Here is a 26,974-nt window from a genome sequence, read left to right as displayed (position 1 = left end):
AGTAACTAGACATCACACCCCTAAGGCATAACACTTGCACAATGCTAGCCCGATTCTCCCACTTGCCTAGCGCAGAATTACTACCCATTGCTGGGGTCCATGGAGCCACCATATTTAAAAGACCATTATTTACCCAGTCAAGCTGTCCAGAGCTATCCTGCACGCTTTGAGACATCTGCCTTGGACATAGCAGACAAGAGAAAGTTGCTGCTGTACCTTGTGCACAGAGAGCGGAAAATGTGAGGGATGCACTTTGGAAGAAGGAACAAGGTAAGGGAGTACTCAATGAATGGCAATACATTAGGAGGTTCAGAGGAACAGAAGGATCTTGGGGTGCTTGTTCACAGATCCCTGAAGGTGACAGGACAGTTGTGACATAGTTTATAAGAGCAGGGAGGTAATGTTGCAATGTTGCGGCTGCACAGAACTTTGGTTAGGCCATAGCTGGAGCACTGTGTGCCGTTCTGGTCACCGCATTATAGGGGAGAATGTGATTGCATTGTTGCGGGGGGAGCAGGGGAAATCCACCAGGATATTGCTTGGGATGGAGCATTTCAGTGATGAAGAGAGGCTGGATAAGCTTGGGTTGTTTTCTTTGGTACAGAGAAGGTTGAGAATCTGATCAAGGTGTATAAGATTAAGAGGGGCATGGACAGGATGGATGGAAAGCAGCTGTTCTATTTAGTCAAATGGCCAATAAGTAAGGGGCAACATTTTAAAGTGAAAGGCAAGATGTTTAGAAGAGGTGTGAGAATAGACTTTTTCACCCAGAGGGTGGTGAGGTTCTGGAATGCACAGCCTGAGAAGGTAGTTGAAGCGGGAAACCTCAAAATCTTGAAAAGTTAATTGGACAATGTCTTGAAATCTCATAGTATTCAAAGCCATGGGCCTCATATGGTAAAGTGACACCATTATAGGGTGTAGGATATACTTGATTACACACTCTCAATGTGCTGAAGGTCCTCTTCTACACTACATGATTCCATGACCTGGAGCTCCTGATGGACAGCGTGGGACAGTGACATTTTCCCTCAGGACCAGCACAGGAGGTCATTACACCAGACCCTGTGTCCCCAGTCTGAACTTGCCTCCCAGTCAGGCTGGTCTCCACAGGGATGCCCAGCAATGCTGCAACAACATCAGTAACTTTCTCCATGCAAACAGATTAAAATACTATACTCCTCATTCTGTTACCTTACACTCACTCTATCGCTGCCTCTGCACATCCCGTCAAGGCTCATGCTCTAATACTCTCACTATCACATCCAATGTCCTCTTTCATTCACTCTCTCCCACATCACCCCAAACCCTGAGCCTCCTAAACTCACATAGCCTCTGCATTACTTATCCACTCAGGGCACTTCACCCCTTATCCCCCAGGAACAGGGGTGCCAGCCATTTTCATCTCATTCAATCCCTCCTATTGTCTCATTTCAGAAGTAAAGGGCCCCAGGAGAGCAAAAGGTGCCAAGGCAGGTAGTGGTACACCTCAACATTTGTCATCTCACCCACTGCAAGGAGAGCCTCCTGAGCAGATGACTGGCTGCAACAAAGCCCCTGGACTGGTATCAGATGGTGTCTTGACTTACCGCCCCATCAGGCTACTCTCAGTCTTCAGTAAAGTGAGGAAGGTGTCATCAACAGTGTTATCAAGCAGCACCTGCTCAGCAATAACCTGCTCAGTGATGCCCAGTTTGAGCTCTGCCAGGGCCACTCAGCTCCTGGCCTCATTACAGCCTTGGTTCAAGCATGGACGAAAGAGCTGAATTCCAGAGGTAAAAGGAACTGCAGATGCTGGAGAATCTGAGATAACAAGGTGTAGAGCTGGATGAACACAGCAGGCCAAGAAGCATCAGAGGAGCAGGAAAGCTGATGTTTCAGGTCTGGACCCTTCTGAAGAAGAGTGTGGCATCAAGGATCCCTGGCAAAACTGGAATCATTAGGTATCAGGGGCAAAGTCTCTGGTGTTTAGATTCATACCTGGTACATAGGAAGATGATTGTGGTTGGTGGTCAGTCATCTCAGTTCCAGGACATCTCTGCGGGAGTTCCTCAGGGCAGTGTCCTTGGCCCAACCATCTTCAGCTGCTCCATCAATGACCTTCCGTCCATCATAAGGTCAGAAGTGGGGATGTTTGCCGATGATTGCACAATGTTCAGCACCATACATGACTCCTCAGATACTGAAGCAGTCTACGTCCAAATGCAAAAAGATCTGAAATATCCAGGCTTGGGCTGACATGTGGCAAGTAACATTTATGCCACACAAATGCCAGGCTCTGACTATCATCAATTAGAAAAGATTTAACCTCCACCTTTTGACATTTAATGGTGTTACCATCACTGAATTTCTCCCCTATCAATATCCTGGGAGTTATCATTGATCAGAAATTCAACTGGACTCACCACATTAACAGAGTGGTTACAAGAGCAGGCCAGAAACTAGGAATACTGCAGCGAGTAGCTCATCTCTTGTCTCCCCAAAGCCTGTTCACCATCTACAAGGCACAAGTTAGGAGTGTGATAGAATACACCCCACTTGCCTAGATGAATGCAGCCTCAACAACACTTAAGAAGTTTGATACCATCCAGGATAAGGCAACCGATTGATTGGCACTGCATCCATAAACATCCACTCCCTCCATTACTGATGCTCAGGAGCAGCAGTGTGTTCTATCTACAGGATGCACTGCAGAATTTCACCAAAGATCCTCAGACATCAACTTCCAAACCCACAAACATTTCCCTGTAGAAGGTCAACAGCAGCAGATCTATAGGAACACTGCCACCTTCAAGATCCCCTCCAAGCTACTCACCATTGTGACTTGGAAATATATTGCCGTTCCTTCACTGTCGCTAGGTCAAAATCCTGGAATTCCCTCCCTAATAATATTTTGGGTCAAGCCAGAGCAGGTGGACTGCAGCAATTCATGAAGGCAGCTCGCCACTACCTTCTCAAAGGCAACTAGGTACAGGCATTAAATACTGGCCAGCCAGCAAGACTCACATCCCTCAAAAGGAACAAATAAAATTGACTTGTCTGTGCCCAGATCCCTCTCGTAACTGATGGTAAACATGACTTCCGTTAGACTTTGAGACATGGTCACTTGACTGAAGTATATACAGTGCATTTGGCACATGTACAGCTGCCAGATGGTGTAGGTGTGGGAGTGATGTAGTATGATGCCACACAGCAATGTGTCCATCCTCTTGACTTCTGGCAACAATGACCAATTCCGGGCTTTCTGTCTCTGCTAAAGGGCAAAGCAAGACAGAAATACTCTAAAGCTATTACCTCCAGCTGAGAGGGCAAAAATGCAAGGTCAAGCAGAAATGTAATGATTATCCAAGTAGGCTCAAAGTAAGTGAATGCTCAGAGCGTGAGTAAGTATCCTGGAAATGCACGCTGGTCTGGCCCTTAAGAATGGGATGTGTCCCTCTGTGCAAAGTGTCCTTGCAGCAGCATTGAAATGACAGGAGGTGAGGTGCTCCAAAGTGCAGTGCTAAAGTGCAGAACTGTACTGTGAATGGCCTGGAGATATGCCACACTGATGTAGTAATGCTGGTATGTGTCAGATGACCAGGTCCGTGGATTTGGAATGGGTCAGATTGCTACCCAATAGAAGGTGCCAGATATTCAGAATAGAGGTCTTGAGGAGCACGTGGTGAACTGGAGTCACCAGTGATCTGTTCTGACTTTCATGTCAGGAATTTTCAATGTCTAGTTTCTATCAGGTAGTTAGGAGGAAAGGCAACTACATATTAATAAGGTGAGATGAAGTAATGAGTGAGATTGAGTGGTAAACAAATGCAAATAGACCTGTCACCACTCACTAGTGAGACCGTTGTCACCATCTAGCACTTGGTTGGAAAATTGGACTTTTTGCTCTTGAAGCTGAGAAAGTCCTAGCTGCACATCTTGCCCAGTTTTCCCAACTTCCTTGTATTATGCTTTACATGGGGAACGCACGGGAAAATTGAGCACTGCTATTCACAGACGTGAAACAAAAATTAAAGATTTTATTAAAGTACGCAAAAATTTGACCAGATTAACAGAAAGCCTGGACCAGACCAGGTGTCCATACAAGAATTGTTACTTCTTACAAATAAATAGATTAATGGGTATGTGAATAGGAAGGGTTTAGAAATGCTGGCAACTGGGATTAGATTAATTTAGGATTTTGGCTGGTCATGAATGAGTTGAACTGAAGCATCTGCGTCCATGCTGCACTGCTGTATGCTCTATCTCAGAGTGCAATCAGTACCAGCCACACAGGTACTATTCAGGTTCCTCATGGCATCACTCTAATCCACTTTCAGGACACATCGCATGGCACACCAGCCGTGAGCAATGAAAGGTTGCTGCGTGGATATGGTGCATGCATAATGGACAAGCACCAGTGACTAGACCAGACTGATCTCAGGGCTGCTTGCTCACGCCCACCTGGATGCCCATTGCATTCCTGCCTTGCCTCAGCTTGACTACAATGTCCACTGAAGCATTCAGCTACCCTGGCAGCTTGCCTTGGTGGTGAGTATTCCCAGCAGTCCTCAGCCCAGGGCCTTGTTGTAAATTCCAGCCTAGCTCCAAGTGCCAGCAGCTGACACAGCTAACACACAGCGTGTGCAGCAAGCAGGCAGCTGTGTCTCACCATCCTAAGGGAGTGCTCCTCACCAAAGTCCATGGCAGTACCTGTCAGTCGGGGGGTCAGACAGCATCTAACACCGACCCACAGGATTGGCTACAATCAGGCATACCACTGGGGTATTGTCAGTGAAGGAACCTAGGCCTCTGCAGTTGGTGTTCAGGTTTATGGTCAGTCCTGCCACTATTACAGGAACCTATTTACTGGGACTCGGGGCGGCAGGCTGGGGAGAGTAGGGTAGAGGGGATAAGGAGGAGGAAGGATGGCAATTGTGAAGGGGGTAACTGTATTCGTAAGGGAGGGGAATAGGGTGAAGTCTGGGTGGGAAGTAGTAATGTGGGAGGGGAAGTATGTTATTTACTACTTATAAGTGGACTCTTTCACTCACTAATATCCTTATGCCACAATGTTGCCACCCGAAGGTTGCAGGAACAGCAACTCATATTCCGCTTGGGAACCCTGCAGCCTAATGGCATCAATGTGGACTTCACCAGCTACAAAGTCTCCCCTTCCCCCACCGCATCCCAAAACCAGCCCAGCTCTTCCCCTCCACCCACTGCATCCCATAACCAGTCCAATCTGTCTCTGCCTCCCTAACCGGTTCTTCCTCTCACCCATCCCTTCCTCCCACCCCAAGCCGCACCCCCATCTACCTACTAACCTCATCCCACCTCCTTGACCTGTACGTCTTCCCTGGACTGACCTATCCCCTCCCTACCTATACTCTCTCTACCTATCTTCTTTACTCTCCATCTTCGGTCCGCCTCCCCCTCTCTCCGTATTTATTCCAGTTCCCTCTCCCCATCCCCCTCTCTGATGAAGGGTCTAGGCCCGAAACGTCAGCTTTTGTGCTCCTGAGATGCTGCTTGGCCTGCTGTGTTCATCCAGCCTCACGTTTCATTATCTTGGATTCCCCAGCATCTGCAGTTCCCATTATCACTCCTTACCATCCTTACCTGGTCTGGCCTACATGCGACTCCAGAACCCCAACAAAGTGGTTGACTCTTAACTGCCCTCTGGGCAATTACAGATAGGCAATAAATGCTGCCTAGCCAACAATGCCCTCATCCCATGAATGAATAAATAAATTTTAAGAATCTCCCAATACCTCCCGCAGCCCCGTAGTACCTTCCCCTGCAACCGCTGAAGGTGTAGTACCTGCCCATTTACTTCTTCGCTCACCAGTATCCAAGGGCCCAAACATTCCTTCCAGATAAAGCAGTGCTTCACCTGCACTTCTCACAATCTCGTCTACTGCATTCGCTGCTCACAGTGTGGTCTGCTGTACGTCGGGGAAAAGAAGCGTAGTCTAGGTGAGCGCTTGGCAGAACATTTACGTTCTGCCCGCAAAAATGACCCTGAGCTCTCAGTTGCCTGCCACTTTACCACACCACACTGTTCCCTGCCCAACATCTCTGTCTCAGGCTTGTTGCAGTATCCATGAAGCTCAGCACAAGCTGGAAGAACAACACCTCATTTTCCGCTTGAGGATCCTGCAGCCCTTTGAACTCAATATCGAGTTCACTAATATTATGGCCTGAACACACAGCCCGTCGTGAACGACCAACAATCTCCGTTAACAGCTATTCATCCTCCTAGCCACATTGTGATTTACTCTTTTGTCTTGTTCAACTGTTCTTCTCTCTCTTTGGGCTCTATCCCCACCTATCGTTTAATCCTTACCTCCTACCACCATCGTATTTTCTGCATATAAACTGACATTTTCTTAGCTACAGAGATAGTAGGAACTGCAGATGGTGAAAAATCTGAGATAACAAGGTGGAGAGCTGGATGAACACAGCAGGCCAAGTAGCATCAGAGGAGCAGGAAAGCTGACATTTCAGTCCTAGACCCTTTTTCTGAGAGAAGGGTCTAGGCCTGAAACGTCAGCCTTCATTCTCCTCTAATGCTGCTTGGCCTGCTGTGTTCATCCAGCTCTGCACCTTGTTATCTCATTTTCTGGGCCACGTCTGGTGATTTCTGAGGGGCCTGTGTGTAGTTTTTCCTCTGGCTGGATGGCCCCAACACCACCCTGCCTCCAGAGGACTCCATGAGGCTGCAACAAGTTTCCATGCCTACTGTTGCCAAGCCTTCAGTCCTGGCGACTATTGTCTGGACAACAGAGTGAAGATGTCAGCGCGTAGCCAGCAGGCACTGAGGCAACCGGGCCTGGTTCTCCATGGAAGCCACAACCTGTCCATGAAGAGAGTCAGATGATTGCATGATAACCAGTGCCAAAGGCTCCTCTCCTGCCTGGGCCTGAGCAGCTGCCTAGTTTCTGGCACTCCTCCTCAGCTGGCCACACAGCTCTCACAGTGAGCTGTTCACCAGCTGATTATCCCACACTTTCTGAAAATCAAGTTTCTACCAGGGGCGGTAGTCACTGTCTGAGCTCATTGTTGGGTGGGGGGTGGGGTTGCAGGAGGCAGATTTACTGCTGCTTCCTCTGAGGACTCTCATCCTCAGAGATCAAGGAGGTGGCTGAGATAGGGCAGCCTGTTTCTTGACAGGGTCCAAGGACAAAGTGTTGGAACTACAGACACAGGAGGGACAAGGTGTCCCAGCCAATGGAGAGCAATCATTGACAGCGACAGTGAGTTTAATGCATGAGTTGTAGTGGAATGAAGAGTGGGACTTACTCAGTTGGCGGGACATGGATACCGCAACACCCATGTAGATGTGGACCTCATCTTCTCCAAAGAGAGGCAGAATTCTGTCCTCATCTGTCCGATGGCTGCCAGCTCTGCACCCACACTGGCTCTTTCCACCCTGTTGTGGGCTGTCATCTCCTAGGATGAGAAAAAGAGAGGGAGTGAACAAGAGGAAAGTAGTCAGGGTGGTTGAGTCAAACGCTGTGTGAGGTATCCCAAGTGAACAAAGAGGCAGTGCAAAGTCAGAGGTGTGGGAGGCTGGGGCAGGGAGGTGTGAGATTGAGTGAGGAAAGGAAACGGTTGCAGGTAGTAGAGAGAGTGGTAGGGTGTGAGCGGTGGTGGGAGGCGGCTGCAGTAACAGGGGTACAGTGAGTGTGAGATTGTAGTGTGAAGCATGTGACAGAGAAGAGAAGATTGCTGACCTTCAAGCAACACTGCTGGCCATTTCTCTGTTGGGGGCCGCACTGACCCTGATGGTCAACCCTGACCAGGCTGGGGCTGTGTTTGGGAAGAGTGTGCCCCTCCTATGTACCACCACCTCTGTCGGGACTTTCAGGTCTTTGCTGGAGAATTGTGGTGCCAGCTGTTTTCCCAACTCTGGCATCTTCAGATTCTGTCCATCACTGAGCTGGGCAGCCTCAGAGTGTGAGTCCTCAGCCTGGTCACAATGGTCTTTAAAAGATGACGTGTCCACAGGGGTTGAGGGTCTTTCGAGGGTCTTCAGAGAGTGGTGAGCTCTCCCTGGATCAGTGAGTATTAGGATGGGGCCAGAATCAGGTAAGAGGGGTGTTATGATGTCAGGGTGGGTAGTTAATGAAGCGAGTTTGGTTAGAGACAACAAGAGAGCTCATTGAGTGTCATGGTGAGAAACCCTCCATGAAGCTCGACAACACTGACAATTAGCCAAAAAAAAGACATGCAGTTCCCATTTTCTTAACAAATATTGGTCAACGAACACTTCAACAACATCTAGACATCTCCCTGACACAGTGCCACCATTACCAGCAACTGGACCAACTGTGAAGAATCATAGGATCCCTACAGTGCAGTAAGAAGCCATGTAGCCCATGAAGTCTGCACTGAACCTCTGAAGGGCCAGACCCACAGCCTTCACCCTGTCCCTATAACCACATGGCTAACCTAGCCTGCACAGCCCTGGGCACAATGGGGCAATTTAAAGAGGCCAATCCACCTAACCTAGCCAGCTAAGAGGTACAAAGCTGGTGGTTACCATAATTATCACTGTTAAAAGCCCAAAACAAAGCCATTTTATAGCATTGTTGAGATTTTGTTCAGAGTGAGGCAACCATCCTCTCAATGGCAGAGATAACAAAGTGTGGAGCTGGATGAACACAGCAGGCCAAGCAGCATCTTAGGAGCACAAAAGCTGACATTTCGGGCCTATGCCCTTAGTGCCACTAGTTTCATTGAGGCAGCCTTCCTGAATCAGCCCCAGGGGACTACTGGAGACAGTGGTACAATTGCCCAAGGAGGAATTATGGGTAGTGATGCAGCAACAATCATCATCCCAGAGAGATTTCCTCTCCAACTCAGTTCCTGGGTTTTTCATATTGTTTTCAAAAATACCCAACTCAGCCCTTGAGGTTTCTTTTATTCATTAATGGGGTGAGATCATCACCGGCCAGGGCAGCCCTATTGCCCAGAGGGCAGTTCAGAGTCATCCACATTGAGGTGGGTCTGGAGTCACATGTAGGCTGGACAAGGTAAGGACGGCACTTTACTTCCCTAAGGGACATTAATGAACCTGATGCGTTTTCCTAGACAATTGACAATGGATTCATGGTCATCATTAGATTCTTAATTCCAGATATTTTATTGAATTCAAATTCTACCATCTGCCATGGCGGGATTTGAACCTGAGTCCCCAGAACATTAACTAGATTTCTGGATTAACAGTCCAGCATTAATACCACTAGGCGGTCACCTCCCCTTTTGAGGTATCTTGCCTGCCTCAGCTGAGATGATCTCTCCCAGTGCAGCTGCTGATGTTTCAAATCTCCAGACCTTCTAAGTGGGCCAGGAGCATCAGGAGCTCACCCACACATCCCAAATTAGCTGCCTGCCAACCTACTGACTTTTTTTGCCATTTGGTCAGCTTCCTGCGGTAAAGCTGCTGAGGTGATCCAACAAGACAGCAAGTACAGGCTGGGTATAAGAAAGCCAAGGCCTGAACTAAAATCCATGTCATAATCTTTTACATCAGAGTTTTCTGACACAACTAGTGATCACCCAAGTAAGAGGATTCAAATCCACGCACTAAATCCCTGAAAATCAAAATATGAGAGGTTTGATCTGACATAAATTCTACCACATACCTGTGAGAGCTCATGGGAAGTTAAAAATTCCACAGATACATGGGAACACTGCCCCGTCCAAGTTTCCCTCCAAGCCACTCACTATCCTGACTTGGAAATACATCACCATTCATTCAGTCGCCGTCGCTGGGTCAAAATCCTGGAATTCCCTCCCAAAGGGCATTGTGGGTCAACGCACAGCACATGAACTGCAGCGGTTCAAAAAGGCAGCTCACCACCACCTTCTCACAAATATAGACAGGGGTGCCTACATCCCACAAGTTAATAAAAGGCTCCTCTCACCTCAGCTGCAGAATCTGGAATGATACCAAGATGTCGTGGGAGGGAAAGAAGGGGAAATAAAAAACTTTTGAGGGCACTTTAGTGGCACACTTGGCATCTGACTGGATATAAGATGTCCGATGTGCATTAGTGTTATTGGTTTTCAATACGTCCATTTCCTTAGCTTCTGTGCAGCTGCAAACATAGCTGTGCAAGTGTGACACCTAATTTCACGTTTACACAGGGCGTACCATGTATCAGTGTCTGTGTTGAAAGAATACTGCAGCATCAGGAAGCAAGAGGAACAGGATTCTACAGGGCAATGGGTTCTGCTGGCACCCACGCCCCTCCTGGTCAAACACCCTACTTTAACCTTTCACCTCTGTGAAAATAAAACCTCTCTGCTGTTGTTTCATGTGAAACGGGAGCAGTGGCATCATAGTGTCTCAAGTATTTGACAGAACGACTGAATTCAATGATGCAGCTGACTCTTTATATCATTATACAGAGAGACCCCATTAATAACAATAGAACCATAAAAGCTCACCAACAATCAGATCTAATGACTGTTTCAATGGAAAGTGCATTTGCAGAATTAGCAGTCACTACAGATTGTACAAAATGGAGCTGAGGCAGATAGCCTTGTTTACTTTTAAATATTCAAAATTATTTCAATAAAATCAAAGGGGATCAGTCGGAACATTGAGTAGTGCAACTTTACTGACAATCATTATTGTCTGCACTTAAAAAGGCAAAAATGGAAAATGGCATTCTGATTATGATACGCTTCTAACATAAATGCGAGAGCTAACAATGTGGAAAGAGAGATGCCAGTTAAGCTGTTTTATATCACACTGCTAGTAAGCTATGGAAATTGCTACCAACAGTCTTGCAATGCTAATTCAGTTTTTTTGCTCTTTCTGATCAGATTAAAAGCTAAATGTTTTGTACAAAGCCTCTTGATTTGAATGTTTATATATTTATGGATGTAATATAGTTTGTGAACCTTTAATAGGAGAAACTAATGTATTGGTTAGCACATCAAGTTCGCATTTCATGAAATATTTTATTTATTCATTCTTTTGTGATTTGGGTTTTTTTTATATAGAACATAATATACAGTAGACAAACAAGCAAGGCTGATGATACAAGTGATTTTATAGAGTGGACTATGTACTGTAACCATTTTGCAATCTCTTGTCCAAAATTAGTCAGAGACAAATGCCTGTATTTTACAAGGAAAAAGGTAGAAACACTCTGAATATTTCATCACTCATTATTAGTGTATGTAAATATTCAAATAGAAAAACTGGCATTCAACTCAAAGTGTCAATCTATTGGCAGATAGGTATCAATTCACATACAGAAGAACAAAGCTAAAAACGAACTCAACATAATCAATCAAGCTAGCAAATAAGTACTTCTAAAATAAAATTAGAATGTCTGATCCAAATTAAAACAAAATTAAGATAATTAACAGAATATAGAATGGAGTTTTTATGGATGCAACAAAGATAATTAGAGTTGAATAGGCATACTGCTAAATTTTCAAATATACCTGCAGTGCTCGGAAATGACACAAGTTCCCAATCTACAGCACATCAGCTCAATAACTTGATATCAATGCATGTAGGTAAATATGTAATCTGATTTCCCACTGAATTTGTCTGTGTAGCTCAATGTCTAAAACACTGCAATAAGAAATAATCTTACAGATCCTTGATCATTGCTGGTATGGGAGAAAGCTGTAGCATGGTTACCAACTTGTCCAAAACATAATGTATAACTATTCCTAGGAATAGATAGGCATTAGCCTAATCGCTTAAAGCCATTTTTAAAAAGAAACTGGTCTGAAGATTTTGCTATTTTTGTCTTTCATTTGGTGCTGGAAAAAATAGAACTTAAATGACCGATGCTTGAGATGAACAATGATGTAAATCACTGTGCTATTCAATGTTTGTTTAGCTTGGGTTTTCAATAGTTAGCAATGAAAGTAAATACATCGCTGTTGGTTTATCACTTCACAGCATCATTTTAATTCTAATAGTGGTTTCGGCCATGTTTATTAACTGACTACAATAATGGCAAATGCTGCAGCAAGTAATTAAGTCTCAAGAAGCAAATCTGCTTACTTTGAAATGCAATAGATAATCAAAATGCAGTTGCTCAAGTGTAAAATGCAGAATTTAATGATCCTATGTAATACAGATTATGGCCTTCATTTTAAAAACTAGTAATGCAGAAGAACAAAGCTGTGGTCCACATTGTTAGGTTTTGCATTCAAATAATGCATGGAGACCCCCTTTTCAGTTGCAGTCCAGCAATTCCCAAATATAAATTGCTCCACATAACCAGGCACTGTGTTTGTTTGTCAACAATATTTTAGTAAGTAATCCTTCATAATATACTTATATATAGATTTGCTTTGCTGTAAAATGAAACAATGGTGTTTAAAAGCCCAAATGATTGTAGTGCTACAATACAAAGATCAACCAAACAAACTCCTTCTGGTAAAATCACGAAACTGAGTATAAGGTTATATTATGTTGATTAGTTATGTTGTCGAACATGAACATGTGTTAGGAGTGACTGTGCATGTGGGAATGTGTACTTATAAAGAGAAGACATGGAGTAAGAAATTATTTGGAGCAAATTTTGCAGAAACAAATGTTAAATAATATATTAGTTAATCTGTTTGGAGAATCATATGGCTGAATTTTTCCACTGAAATCAAATCAATTTCTTTTCATAGAACAGTTTTAAACCCAATGGAAAATAGCCCAAGAACAACTTCATCTGCTTACATTGATGAGCCTTGCATTCTCCAGTCTGGAGATAACACCCTATTTTAACAATACGGAAACCAAATAGCCATCATCTTTTATTCAGTGTCTATAAAGGTGGAGAAGCTGAAAGAGAAGGTTTAGAATGCATTAATGGCCATTCAACACTTCAAGAATTCTACTTCATTTCCGAAAGCCAAAATAGAAAGGCATTTTACAACTCGTTTTTATTTCAGTTCTACTCTGTGTGCTTTTACAATGTCACTTAAGAACATTATGCTAAGTATATTTACAGAAGATTTGCACTTTGTATTTAATTAAATTAATATAAATTGTTTACATATTAAATGAACTCCTCAATGCAGAAGGAACTTTGAATTTCTGTTGACAAGGGAGCAAGTTTATGGTAATGAATTCCCTTTAAAGCAGCTATGCTACAAGATTGTTGATACATTGTTACTAAAGTGAAGATGATTGGTAATTTTTCTGATAGACCCACTAAATTATCAGTCTAAAGCTAGAACGACTTGATGCTTCCTGCTTCTTGCAAAGAATGCACAGTTTTAAAATAATCACATTTCTTCTGTTAATTTTGCAAATATTTTGTTGATAAGAATTATGAGCACATCAAATTTGTACATTAAAAATTGCAAATGGGTTTTCAAAACCTAGAAATCTCCTTCTTTTGTTATAATCTTGACTATGTCCAATAGGCAAGCTAATTCCCCTATATAATTAACAAGGTACTTGTAATCGGTGCAAATTTTCAGTCATTGTTTACCAAATGTCATTAAAAGTAATGGAGACAGTGAATCGCCTCTTTGTTTTTGCTGTTTGAAGCGTTGTTACATAGTGTTTGCCTCACTCCAAGGCACTTGTCCAAGTAATTATTTGTGACTTGACAAAGCAGCACTTGTGTTTTATTGCTGGTTGTGCTGAACTTTGCTGGCAAGGCTCTGTTCCTTTCAATAGAATGCCATGCTGAAGGGCACAGTTGCTTGAAAACAGTAAATTGAGGGCCTGTTGTACCATTGCTAATGTAACCAGTGATGAAGAACAAATATTTTCAGGGGTTGTGGTACGCCTTCAAACATAATAACACAGAAAAAGAAACAGCAACTACAGCAGAAAAGTTGAAAGGAGAACTGGTGACAATGTACTGGACAAGAATTATGCAAGAACAAGGGTATGGAGCATTAAAAAATCTTTCATAGGACTACCACCGTCCATGTTTACAAGATGGAAACATGGATCTTTCTTGTGCGTAGTCATCATGACCATTATAGAAATACCATAGAAACCTTATTAAATTCACTCTGAATTTATTGAAATGAATTTTTTCAGTGCCAAGAAAAGGCAGGCATGATTGTAAGGATGTTTTTCATTTATTTACAAATCGCATTACAAACCTGAGGAAGTGCTAAATGTGAAATCATCACTAAAGCAAACAAAATTATTGTAATTCCTGTTCCCACAAATAACGTGAATTTATTGATCCGTCAGACACACTAAAACCTTTCATTTTTGCTATGTCTTCCTATGAGATAACTACTGTTCTGTTGAATTAATTTTTTAAAAAACTTCCCAAGCCAGTGAACCTTTCACAATGTTTTCAGTTTTAAATGAAGCAGTACATTTTATGAACACTGGTTTCTGATTGCAGTTAACTGCAATTTTGCTTTACTTTGTATAAATCGTTCAGATTTGGAAAGCTGAAATTTACGTGTATATACAGTCGTTTGGTAAAGCAAGTCTAATGCTGTTTCTCTCTGAATAAGAAAGCTTTAATCTGGCTGGCTTCTCTTTGGGTATAGGATCTCAAAAGTCCAGAAGCTCAAACGGCTTTCCCTGTTTGTGTTCACATCTGTATGATGGTGTTTCACTGTGTTAAGCCCATCCCCCAAAAGCACTGCAGTTCATTGATTTGCAGCATATTGTTATTCTGTAGACTTTTATACACCAGTAAAAATAACTTCACAAATGGAGAAAATAATAAAGCATATAAAATATATTCTAAAACACCTGCATACAGGCAGACAACTGACAGATATGATAGAGGTACAGCTATTATGTTATTTTGATCATGGTGCGTAGCCGGTACATTTTCGCACTTCACAAATGTACATACACAGCAACGATTGCAGCAAAGAAAATCTTGAGCTAAAACTGATTTTGAATATGTTTGCTGCTTTCATTTTATCTTTTATAACAATTAAATTTGTATTTTATTGACAGCAAGAATTAAAATATTAACTTTCAATCTAAAAACAAACTAAGCATTTTTCCATCAATTACATTCTCTGAATTGTGCTAATGTGAATCTTCTTCTTAATTTTTGTGCAATTCCACAATGGACATAGAAAAAAATGTTAATTTTTTTTAGAGGAATTACTGAGGTAAAGCTACCTTTAATATTCTTTAATAGTATCTGTTTGGCTCGAAAAGCAACTTGTTTCTGGCCCAATGCTATCCGAACAAATGCAACTTTCAAAGCAGTTTCATTTAGAAAAAATACCCTTTTAATCAGATTACTTTTGGCTAACTTCCCAAAAGCAGACTGAAGTGCAGTGCTTGTGGTTTTCAACAGCTTACACTAAGCCTGCACCATGGAAATAATCTACTTTTAAACCCTGAAAAACAAATCAACTGTGTTAAGGACATAAGTCCCTGCCATTATACAGTGATTAGGATGAACATTTTTGTACACTCGCCTGTTATCCAGTGAGATTTATAACAGATGGGAGAGTGGTGAAAAGGACAGAACATGGGTTCAACAACAAATCTTTCGTTAGTGTAACAAAAAGCTGATTACGTTGTTAATTGTGCGGTGCATTCATCTGTGCTTTTGAATATTACAGATACCCAAAGAACATCACTCATACTAAACTTTTGAATCGAATGAAGTATCCAGAGTAATTGTTTTATTCATGCATGTACACAGACAGCGATTATTCCCATCTATGTGGTTAAACATGGCTTTAAGAATTATAACACTCCTTTCCAAAGTATTTTTTTTAATGAACAAGTAAAATAAAATGAAATATTATTGTTTGCTTCTCAGTGTAATTATCATATGAAAAATATCTGCTGAAGACTTTTTTTTGATTTCCAGCAATCTTGCTTTTCAAGCTTAGAATTACAATAAAATAGGACAAGCTGACACAATTCTACCTTCATGCAGCATGTTAATTGACAGTATACCTCAATCTTTTTTAAAAGTAAGCTAATAAAATATTTAAACACCTTCCATTATCACGTCTTACACTTCCTTGAGAGTATGTACTTTTTACATGTATATTTGGTCTTTGGTGATTACTGACAGTACTGCACAGCGCTACTCCAAAGCATTGTCCAGTAATAATTCCAGAGGCATTTGTGTATACAGGCAAAACTACCACAGACGAAATAATGCAGCTTCAGTTAAAAAGAACTCAAGAGGAACATGTGCGGAAAAAAACCCGTATTTTGTATAAACTTAACTGGCAACTACAGTGAACAAGTTTAAGTTGGATACTCTTGAGTGAGAAAGGATTATGAATTGTAATATGTCCTGACCACATTATAGCCAACCATGTCCCATCCTGCCTTATACTAATTATTGTGCAGGCTATTTGGAATTAAAGATCCAGGCTCATATGCTTAGTACACAATGGAAAGGCAAGAAATGCCATGCTTACATTTTTCTTTCCAAGTTTCCCTTAAAGAACTCCGCTCATACTAAATTGTTGGAATTGTATCCACATTTTCTGTTACTATAATTATTCTTTTTATGATCTATAATTGATTTTGTCACACATTGCTACAAATAATATATCATTGCTTCCAGATGTCAGTTTCAGAGATAATGAAATACATTGAACCAGGGGCTTTGTCTTTATACAAGTGAAAATATATTGTACTCAGTGTTCAAAACATATTATATCTCATGGCATAGCTTTGAATCAAACAGAAAATATGATTGGAATGAGTACCTTACAGGATCTTGGATAAGTAGGTCAGGAAAAGAATATGTTATCTTTTTCAATCTGATTACTATTAATTAAAAGTGACACCAGGTTTTTTTTATTTAAAAATGCTCTGAGCCATTTCAGCACAAGATGCTGACAATGAGTAACACTTCTTCAAAAGGCTATGGATGGTCTTGATTGCAGTATTGAATAAATGATTCAAAATGACAGTTGTGTTTCTTATCCAAAAGGTAAAATTTTATTTTTCATAAATCATGCAGTGCAAAGATACTATTCCTTTATGAATTACCTATTTTTACTTAAAAATAACATCCTATTGTCTGCATGACAAACAGAGGTAGTAATCAAAGGCTTCTCCATTTTGCAGTTGTAAAAAAATTCAGTCTAGAAAATGAGACAAAATGGAGGAAAGTGATACAATGGGCCAGAAGCAGATACCAATAGATGAAAGGTGGTGACGGATGCAGAGATCGGGGGATGGGGGGTGGTGTGTGGATTACTGAATTGATGTAGCAGGATGTAATCAGAAGAGAAGCCCCACAACTAGTTAGCAAAGGTACAATCCATATTTTGAATAATTGATCTCCTGACTACTGCTATCAAATACTTATGCATGCACATACGAATAACAAAGTAAATGTCTGAGGACTGAAGAAAATCATAAAGAAAAGGAAATAATTTTGTAAGCTTGTTACAGCAACCAGAGAAAGTCAAGGCATGTGCCTGTGGTTTGGTAACTAAAACAATTATTCTGAATAATGGAAGTATGGTTTTGAGAATGTCCTATGTTAGCACAATATCCACAGTTAGTTGAACGCCAGCAAATTGTTTAATTTTTGTACAACCAAGAGTGTTATGTATAGAGAGTGTCTACAACACTTATTAGCTGTAGTGGAATTTTGTTACATTCAATAGGTCAGAAACAACAGAAAAGCTGTTTGGAATCAGACGTATATAAGAGAACAGCCATACCATAACCGATTGTGTAAGTAATGCAATTGGAGCTTCATGCTTATTTGCATACATCAGAACATTAGACTGTATTTTAATAAACCTGAAGTGATGGAGTAACATAACATTAGAAAAAATATTTTTACTTGTATCTTGAAAGCAGCCGAACTTGTTCTGTACCTTAAATGTTATCATGCTGCAGTTGAAAATGTGAAGAAAATACAAATCAGTATCTTTTCATTCCATCGTGATAGTGTAATGATATTGGTAACTAGGTAATGTGAAACACCAGAGGTGCATTAAAATGTAAGATGTCAGAAATGCAATAGCCTCTGTCCCAAATGTCAATCCCTATTATCCTCTTGGCCGCCGACTGGCCTGTTGTTCACTTCTAGGAATTTCTGCTTTTAAACTAAATGTAAAGCTTTAAAGATGTTTCATATTTTTATACAATTTCTGTATAAATTGTTTTAGGAATATCCATCAACTATCAGAAATGACCATATATTTGATGTAAACAGAACATCTTTGTTCTTAATATTTCAGAAATGGTTTCATCTCAGAAACCGTGCTCTTTAATCATTAAGACGTGACTCTATTAGTTATATTCAGTGCTTTGGTCATTTCAGGTCCTTAATAATGCATCTTGATTTGTTCCATAGTCAAAAGACTGGGGCTATCCCTGCTAATATATCATTTGCATTCATCTAGCCTGACAGATTTGCATTAATAAAATGGCCTGAATTCAGTAATGACTAACAAAGCGCAGAGACTACACAGATCTAACAGAAATAAGCTCCTCCTAATATACAGAAACAGGTCAACAAAACAATTGTCCTGAAATTAAAATTTACTCAGAGGGCAAACACATTTTTCTCCCCGTTTTGAAGTGAGCATCTAACAATCACCTCATAACCCAGTATTGACAGAACGAAAACATCAATCCAAATAAGCATCAAGCTATGCTATTAATGCATTGCTTCAAATGATTCAAGAATGGGGAAAAAGCACAAGCTCAACTCTAAAATAATTATTTAGGCACCGTGCCTTTCATTTAAAACCAACATACACAATTCACTGAGCAAACTAGAAAATCACAAGCTCGTCACAAATAAAATTTCATAGAACCAACCAGAGCAGGATCTTGACAGTTCATCTAAGAGCAGCAGAAATGAGAATCTGATGGTTAGCTTGAATGACAGCAACGGGGGCTCTCCACTCACGCAGAAATGAGTGGGCCTGTTGTGACTTTCCTGCACATGGGGTTAGGCAGTTTGACTTGGGGCATTGTGATGTCAGTCCGAGGAAAGATCCCTGCCCCACCCCACGCACCCAGTCTCTCCTGCCACGACCCCCACCCCAACCTCCCCAACCCTTCTGACCCCAGCAGTCCAATTTCAACATCATCTTTCAACTGGACAAAATAATCTACACCTGCAGAAACTACAGCACACACTGGAAGCTCGAGATTAATGATGCTTCCTTTGTTTGCTGCTAGCAGAGCTGCTTCTAAAATATTATTGATTTCTAAATAATCCTCAAATAATTTATTTGGCGTATAAATTGTCATTCCATGTTAGTGAATAACGAATAAGAGGTCAAACAAATAAAGTTCTCCTAATGCAAAAGTGCTGCACTCTGCAGCACCCAGTGTCTCAGGAAAAGTTAAATCTCTCCAAACCTTTATTGTATACTTTTGTGAGTTTATCCCTTAGGGAGTCAATGCTGAACCTTGTTTTATGCACAACAGAAAACATGAAAACACAGCTCCATTTACAATAACTGAGAATCCTTCTTATTTGTGATAACAATATGTATCTATTTGACAAAAAGAGCTTATGGAAGAAGTTTTGAGCATCTTTATTAGACTATGCAGCTTTGGAGAAATTGTTTTTCAACAAGAGAGGTTTGCTGAAATAAGAGTTTCTTAAAACGAATGACTTGCATTCAGAATCTGTCATTACATGTTTGTTGTAAGAGGGTTTATTATTGGGAAAGTTTAGTAATCACTGCTTATTATAATGAGAGGCTAACAACAAGAACATGTTTTCATAAGAATCTGTTGCATTTATATAATGTTTAAAAATAAGATTATTACTTCAAACAAAATGTTTTCAATGTGCTGCTTTTAACAATAGGGTTGTAAAAAGAAAAAAAAATGGAATTAGAATTCCCAAATGACAATCAGGAATAATGCAGCTTAACCTCAGAGCTGGGAGGATTTTTAGAAATGGTAATCTAGAATAAAACTAATTGTCATTTGGACAACAGCAAATTAATTAAGGAAGGCAGGCATTGATTGGTTAATGTGTTGTGCATGAACTTCCAAATGATGTTCAATAAGTTAAAGACCATGGCTGAAAAGGGATAGTGTGAGTGTTGATATGAAATTAGTTCAGTGATAAGAAACAGATTAGTTTTGTCTAACTCGTGTTAGACATATTGTGGTGTGGCCCAGTGGATAATCTTAGAAGCACTTTTTTTATATATATGTTAAGGACCTAGACTGGACTACATAACATTTGGGCTATGCAAATGTCAGGCAATGACCATTTCCAATAGGAGACAACCTAAACACCACCCCTGTACATTCAATGCTGTTACCCCATTATTACCATTCTGGTGGGGATTCCCTCCGTTGATCGAAAATGCTCTCAACATCATCTCTTGCATTTCCCGCACTTCTGCCCTCAAACCCCTCACCCCAACAAAAATAAGGACAGAGTCCCCCTGGCCCTCACATACCACGCCACCAACCTTTGCATCCAGCACATCACCCTCCGCCACTTCTGCCACCTAGAATCCGAGCCCACCACCAAAGAGATATTTCCCCTCCCCACACCTAACTGCCTTTCAGAGGGATCGCTCAATCCACAACTCCTTCGTCCACTCCACACTGCCCACTAACCCCACCACACACGGCACCTTTCCCTGCAACCGCAGGAAGTGCTACACCTGCCCCTACACCTCCATCCTCATCTCCATCCAAGGCCCAAAGCCAACTTTCCATATCTGACAGGAGCCCATCTGTACATCGTCTAACCTGGGCGACTGTACCCGTCGCTCCCAGTGTGGCCTCCTCTACATTGATGAAACCAAACATAGACTTGGTGAGAGATTGCGGAGCATCTGGGCTCTGTAAGCTATAATCAACAACACCTTCCAGTTGCCAATCATTTCAACTCCCTCGGACATATCCACAATGATGCCACACGCAAACTGGAGGAACAACACTTCATTTACCGCCTTGGGAGCCTACAGCCTGATGACCTCAACATAGAATTCACCAGATTTAAAAACTCCACCTCCGGCCTCATCCCATGTCCAACCCTCCCTCTCATCTCCACCTCCTTGAGCTGACGCAACCTTGTCCACCTTCTTCCCCACCTATCCGCCCCAGCCACCTCACTGATCAATCCCCACCGCTCCCTACTGCACTCACCTGTCACCATCCCACCTACCTTCTCCCAGCACCACCCCTCTTCCCTTTGTTTATTTCCGAGCTGCCTTCCCCCTCCCCAATCCTGATGAAGGGTCTAAGTCTGAAACGTCGACTCTCTTGTTCCTTTAATGCTACCCAACCTGTTGTGTTCCTCCAGCTCCACATTGTGTTGACTCTGACTCCAACATCTGCAGTTCTTGCTATCTCCGATTGACCAGTAACTGAACTGGACTCGCCACATAAACACAGTGGCAACAAGATCAGGCTAGGAATACTGCAGCGAGTATCTCACCTCCTGACTCCCCAAAACCTGTCCACCATCTCCAAGGCCCAAGTCAGGAGTGTGATGGAATACTCCCCACTTACCTGGATGAGTGCAACCCCAACAACACTCAGGAAGCTTGACACCATCCAGGATAAAGCAGCCCGCTTGATTGGCACCACATCCACAAACATCCACTCCCTCCACCACCGATGCTCAGCAACAACAGTGTGTATTATCTACAAGATGCACTGCAGAAATTCAGTAAAGATCCTTGGACAGCAACTTCCAAATCCACAATCACTTCCATCTAGAAGGTCAAGGGGAGCAGGTAGTGGGAACACTGCCCCCTCCATGTTTGCCCCCTCCACTCATGATCCAGACTTGGAAACATATCACAGTTTGTTCACTGTCGCTGGGTCAAAATCCTGGAATTCCCTCCTTAATGCATGGTGGGTCAACCCACAGCAGGAGGACTGCAGCATTTCTGCGACATCCATGTCTATTACTGAGCACTAAAAAAACTTCGGTTGTCTCTTACCATATTTTGACAAAGTGTCGTTTTTGTTGAGCTTAATGGAAGGTTTATGTCCACCAGGCCCAGCAAGGTTTCTCACTCTGTTGTCCCAGACGCACCTTACTAACTGCACCAATGATGCCACTCTCATTCTATGCTGGACTGTTGCTACCACTACCATAGCTGGGAGAACTTGCCACTGGCCAGTTATCCTGGCACATACCTGTATCTCTGCCATTTTAGAAGACTATTGATCATTGGATGAGTGCTGGAAATCAAAAGCTACCCCACGCAGCTGCACACTCCCAGAAAATGGCAGATAAGTGGAAACTGGAGACACAATTTTATCAGCAAGAACTGCAAGTGTGGCAGTGGATGGTCATCCTCTTGCCACTGAACTGCTTAAAGACACCACGACACCAGATTGGACCAGTGAGTTCTCCACAGTCTGCCCAGCAACGCCACCAGCAGTGTGCTACTCAGCTCTCACTACAGCAACATGACAACTTTACTGCTGACTGCAAACAACCATGAAAGGCTCTCTGGTGAAGGGTCTGGGCCCAAAACGTCAGCTTTTGTGCTCCTGGGATGCTGCTTGGCCTGCTGTGTTCATCCAGTTCCACACTTTGTTATCATGAAAGGCTGCCTGCCTTCCTGCCTGTTAAACAACAAGGCAACCAGCAATACTATCAGCCCTTATTCTTTGACTGAGGGGGCAAAGTGCAAAAAGACAAAGCAAGGCAGGGATGCTGTGAGCATCCGGGTAGGAGTTAAGTGAGTGAGTGCTCAGAGAGCAAGTGCAGCCCTGAGAAACAGCCTAGTCCTGTCCCTGAGCTAGGAGCCTATCCCGGCCTGTGAAGTGTTCCTTGCAGCAGCCTTACATTTAAAGGTGCCTGCATACTCCATACTGGGCACTGTCAGTGGACTAGAGATGGGCCAGGATGACACAGAGTGGCAGTACTTTCGGATGTTGAGTGCATGTGGTCAGATACCAGGAATATCACTTCAAACGTTGATGCAGATTGTCCATGATGGTGATCACATTGAGTGAGCGGTGAGCTGGAGTCACCAGAAAACTGTTGTGATGTTCATTGGGAATCGATGATATCTAGTTTCTATCCATTCTGTGCTGTAATAGAAAGGTTTATGTTAATAAAGCAAGATTCGGTATTAATGAGGGTGATCACGAGCAACAATCCTCATTGGTGGATTTCTCACTGCTCCCTCCACAAGGATCTTGTTTCAATGTCTGGAACTCTTTTGGAAAGTACAGCAAGTTGATCCCAACATCAGGAAAGGCTTTGTTTGTCTTCTCATGTGACTCTCCTGGGTTTCTCATTTGAGGCCAAATTGTTTGCGACTTGCTGAGATGCCACCTCCGATAGCACAAGTCCTGGTGAATCAGGAGCTTAGTGGGAGATGTAAAAAGGGCATGGCTAGGCTAGTGAAATGGGTGGACATGTGATCAATGAAATTTGATGGAGACAAACGTAAAGTGATAAAATTTGATAAGAAGAAACAGGAGAGAAAATACATACTAAAGCAAAGGAGACTGAGGGGCATCCAATTTGATTGAATGAAATCATGACAGGCATTGACAGAGTACATAGGGAGAACCTGTTCCCCATGGAAGATGGCTCCAAGGCCAGAGAGCATAGGTTTAATGTGAGAAGTAAATGCTTTGGAGGGGATTGGAGGAAAAATATTTTCACCTCGAGGGTGGTAGAAGTAAGGAACTTGCTGTCTGAGAGGATGGTGCAGGCAGGTACCCTCGCAACATTTAAGAAACATCCGAATGAGCCTTTAAAATGCCAGGGCATAGCTGGCTATGGGCCATGTGCTGGGCTTTATAAATAGAGGAAAGAATACAAAACAAAGAAACTATATCAACCTTTATAAAAGACACGTTAACTTCAGCTGGTCAACTGGGGTGGACTTTCTGAATAGCTGGAGAGTGGGCTTTGCAGAATCATATAGAGGTTGAAACTCAGAATCCCGCAGGCGGAAAAATGACTCATCAATATTTTGTGAGAACGGCTCATTAACATACGGATCACTTGCAGCAAATTTGAATCCTACTTTGCAGGATCTAATGCAGCCTCCTCGATTAAGTGAAGCTGATATGAGTCTCCAGTGCCATTAAGAGCCTGCCTATTGGCAGCCGCTGACATTGATGTGGCTTACCTAACTATCTCCGAATCATTTCGATGTGCTGGAGAGTGAGTCACAAGGCGCTGGATTATTTTTGGAGAAATAATTCTGTTAGATCTTAAAAAGATCTCATCGGCATTTGAGAATCAATTACTACATGTCTCTGGGGCAAATAAGGCCTCCTGAACCAAAGACACTGCCACTGCACTAGAAGAGGGGCACAGTCTGAGGCAGTAGATCCATGAGCCAAATTTATTGATTTCAAAAAAATAAAGGAACTGTGCACAGCTGTTAGATAAAGAGCCCACTCATTAAAGTGGTATCAATATCTACATCCCGATGGGAGGATGTTTTGGAGGCTGCGTTAAAGGAAGGACAGTGGTCGTTGCACCCTGGGAATCAATCACTTTGTACTCCATCATCCTTAAGTGCTGGAGGGGATCAGCCATGCAGTGACGTTCCATGGTGACAGCATTCAGTGCATGCCAATCCGCAGCAGCTACACACAGGCTGACTACAAATCCACAATTTTGTGGATCAGGTGGGCTTCTTAAACTCTGTTTCAGACCTGCACCCATTTACTGAACTGGGTCAAGCCCAGGTCACACAGATTAATGAGCTTGCAGATTCACAGTCAGATTCAGGCAGCCTCATCCTTCACATGCTAGATTCCCGGCTGTTTCTGGAGGCAGTAATGAAAGGACTAAATCCAATACACCATGAGGAAACTTCCTGCTTTTTTTTAAAAAAAGAGACTTTCAAGAACGACTTTTACCACGATCTATGTGGACTTCCCTCATGCGATCTTCTGCTGCTCACGTCATTAATTATGCAGTCAGACTGGACAATGCCTTCACATGCTGCTGCAGACGTACAGAATGAGGAGCAAGGGTAGGCCATTCAGCCCCTCAAGACTGTTCCACCATTTAATGCAATCATGGCTGATCTCATCTCAGCCTCAACTCCACTTTCCTGCCCACTGTCCATAACCCTTTAGCCCATTACTCATTAAAAGACTGTCTGTCTTCTCTGAAAAATACTCAATGCCCCAGCATTCACCAAGCTCCGAGAGAGTGCATTCCACAGATTCATGACCCTTTGACAGAAATAACTTCTCATTGCTGTTTTAAATCTGCTGCCCCTTATCCTAACAAAATGTATCACAGTTCAGACTGTCCCATAAGGAATCATCCTCCTAACGTCTACTTTGTCAATCCCCTTTAGGATCTCATAGACCTCAATTAGATCTCATCTCATTCCTCTAAACTCCAGGCAACATAGGTCTAATCTATTCAATCTCTCTTCATAAGATAGATAGCTCTGGAATCAGCCTGGTGAATCTCCTCAGATCCATTCCAACATATTAGAGTTGATTTGTCTTGGCACGTTCTCTGTCGGGATAACACTATATTCTGCATTCTGTTCTATTTGCCTGGATAGCACACAAAACAATACTTTTCTATGTATCTTGGTACACGTGACAATGATAAGTCAAATCGATACAATGACATCCCTCCTCAAGTAAGGGCTCACTGCTGCTGGGACTTTGTGCCATTTTCACTACAGGTACCCACTTTAAACCAAGTTGAACAGCACAACATTGCAAACTAGGGACTGCCATTGATGGTCTGCAGCTTCACAATCTTTGTGAATAACCTGCTAACAACAGGGAGGGTGGCACCTGAGGGAAAGAGAACTGGAGGAACTGGTGGGTGAGTTGATGGAGAGGATGGGGACTGTCAAAGGAGGTCAAGGCAGTAGACATAGTCTCCATCCAGAAAACAGCCTAGGTCAGTGTTGCTGTGTAACAAATGCAAAATGCCCAACAATGCCACAAGATATTTAATGATCTCCTGAACTGTGTCAGGACGTTGGCTATCATCTTCTCTTCACTTTCTCACACACACTCCAACTCTGCCTCTGCACAGGACTATCACCAAAGCTACTGGTCTACAACTCTCAGCACTGCACCCAGCAGCTCCACTCAATGACTCCCACTCACTTCATTCTCCTGAACTATTAACCCCTACTGTCCTCTGTGCTTCGTACTCACTCAGGACATGTAACTACCTCTGCCTCATGCACCAGCATTAACAATTCCTCCATCCACTTACATCACGCATTCCAAGAACCTAATCAAGTATATTCCAGGATATTGTGGAAAGCTAGGGAAAAAAATTAGGCATCCCCCAGTGGAAATATTTATAACGTTGACAGTCAAGGATGAGATGCTGGAAGACTGGAGGGTGGCTAACGTTGTGTCATTATTTAAGAAAGGCTGCTGTGAAAAGCCAAGGAACTGTAGACGAGTGAGCATGACAGTGGTAGGTAAGTTGTTGGAGAGGATTCTGAGGGTAGGGATTTTATGTATTTGAAAAGGCAAGAACTGATTAGGGCTAGTCAGCATGGCTTTGTGTGTGGGAAATCATGTCTCCCAAGCTTGATAAGAGTTTGCTGAGGAGGTAAACAAATTGATCTGTATGGGTTTGTGTATGGGGTCCAATTCAATATGTTTGTTGATTGCATTAAGGGGGGATAACCGGGCCTCTGGGAATTCCCTTGTGTGTCTATGTTTCGCTTGGGCTACTATGGTTACCTTGACCCAGTTAAACTGATGACCTTCATCGTTTTGCTGCTAGCTGATGTTCATGTATTCTGATGGCTAGCTTCCTTCCTGTCTATCTGATGTAATGGTTGTGGCAGTCGTTGCATGGTATTTTGTAAACCACATTGGTTCTGCAGGTTTTGGGATGGGGTCTTTAATCCTTATGAGCATTTGTCATAGAGTGGCTGTGGGCTTGTGGGCCACCATGATCCCTCATGGTCTTAGGAGCCTTGTTGTCAGTTCCAATATGTTCCATATACAAATCCATACAGATCTAAGCCGGAAATGACACGACTCATCATAGTGACCAGATAGTTTAAATTCCAAGAGGAGGAGAATCACTTCATCAGAGGCTCCACTGATGATGTTACTGAGCATGGTGACAAAACATCTGAATGAGAA

The 26,974-nt window shown here is 42.6% G+C and overlaps 1 long non-coding RNA gene across 4 annotated transcripts in view; it reads right to left on the bottom strand.

Annotated features, from left to right (window-relative positions):
* LOC125452100 (uncharacterized) overlaps nt 1-26,974 on the bottom strand; it is a 196,115-nt gene that overhangs the window by 65,505 nt on the left and 103,636 nt on the right. For all 4 annotated transcript variants that reach the window (XR_007247459.2, XR_007247458.2, XR_007247460.2 and 1 more), the window contains exon 3: nt 7,285-7,434. This is a non-coding gene — a long non-coding RNA (uncharacterized LOC125452100). The remainder of the gene's footprint in view (nt 1-7,284; nt 7,435-26,974) is intronic.

This window comes from Stegostoma tigrinum, chromosome 5, assembly GCF_030684315.1.
Source record: "Stegostoma tigrinum isolate sSteTig4 chromosome 5, sSteTig4.hap1, whole genome shotgun sequence".
Classification (NCBI taxonomy): Eukaryota; Metazoa; Chordata; class Chondrichthyes; order Orectolobiformes; family Stegostomatidae; genus Stegostoma; species Stegostoma tigrinum.
Note: the sequence above shows the minus strand (reverse complement) of the source record. Positions and strands in the feature narration are given on the sequence as shown.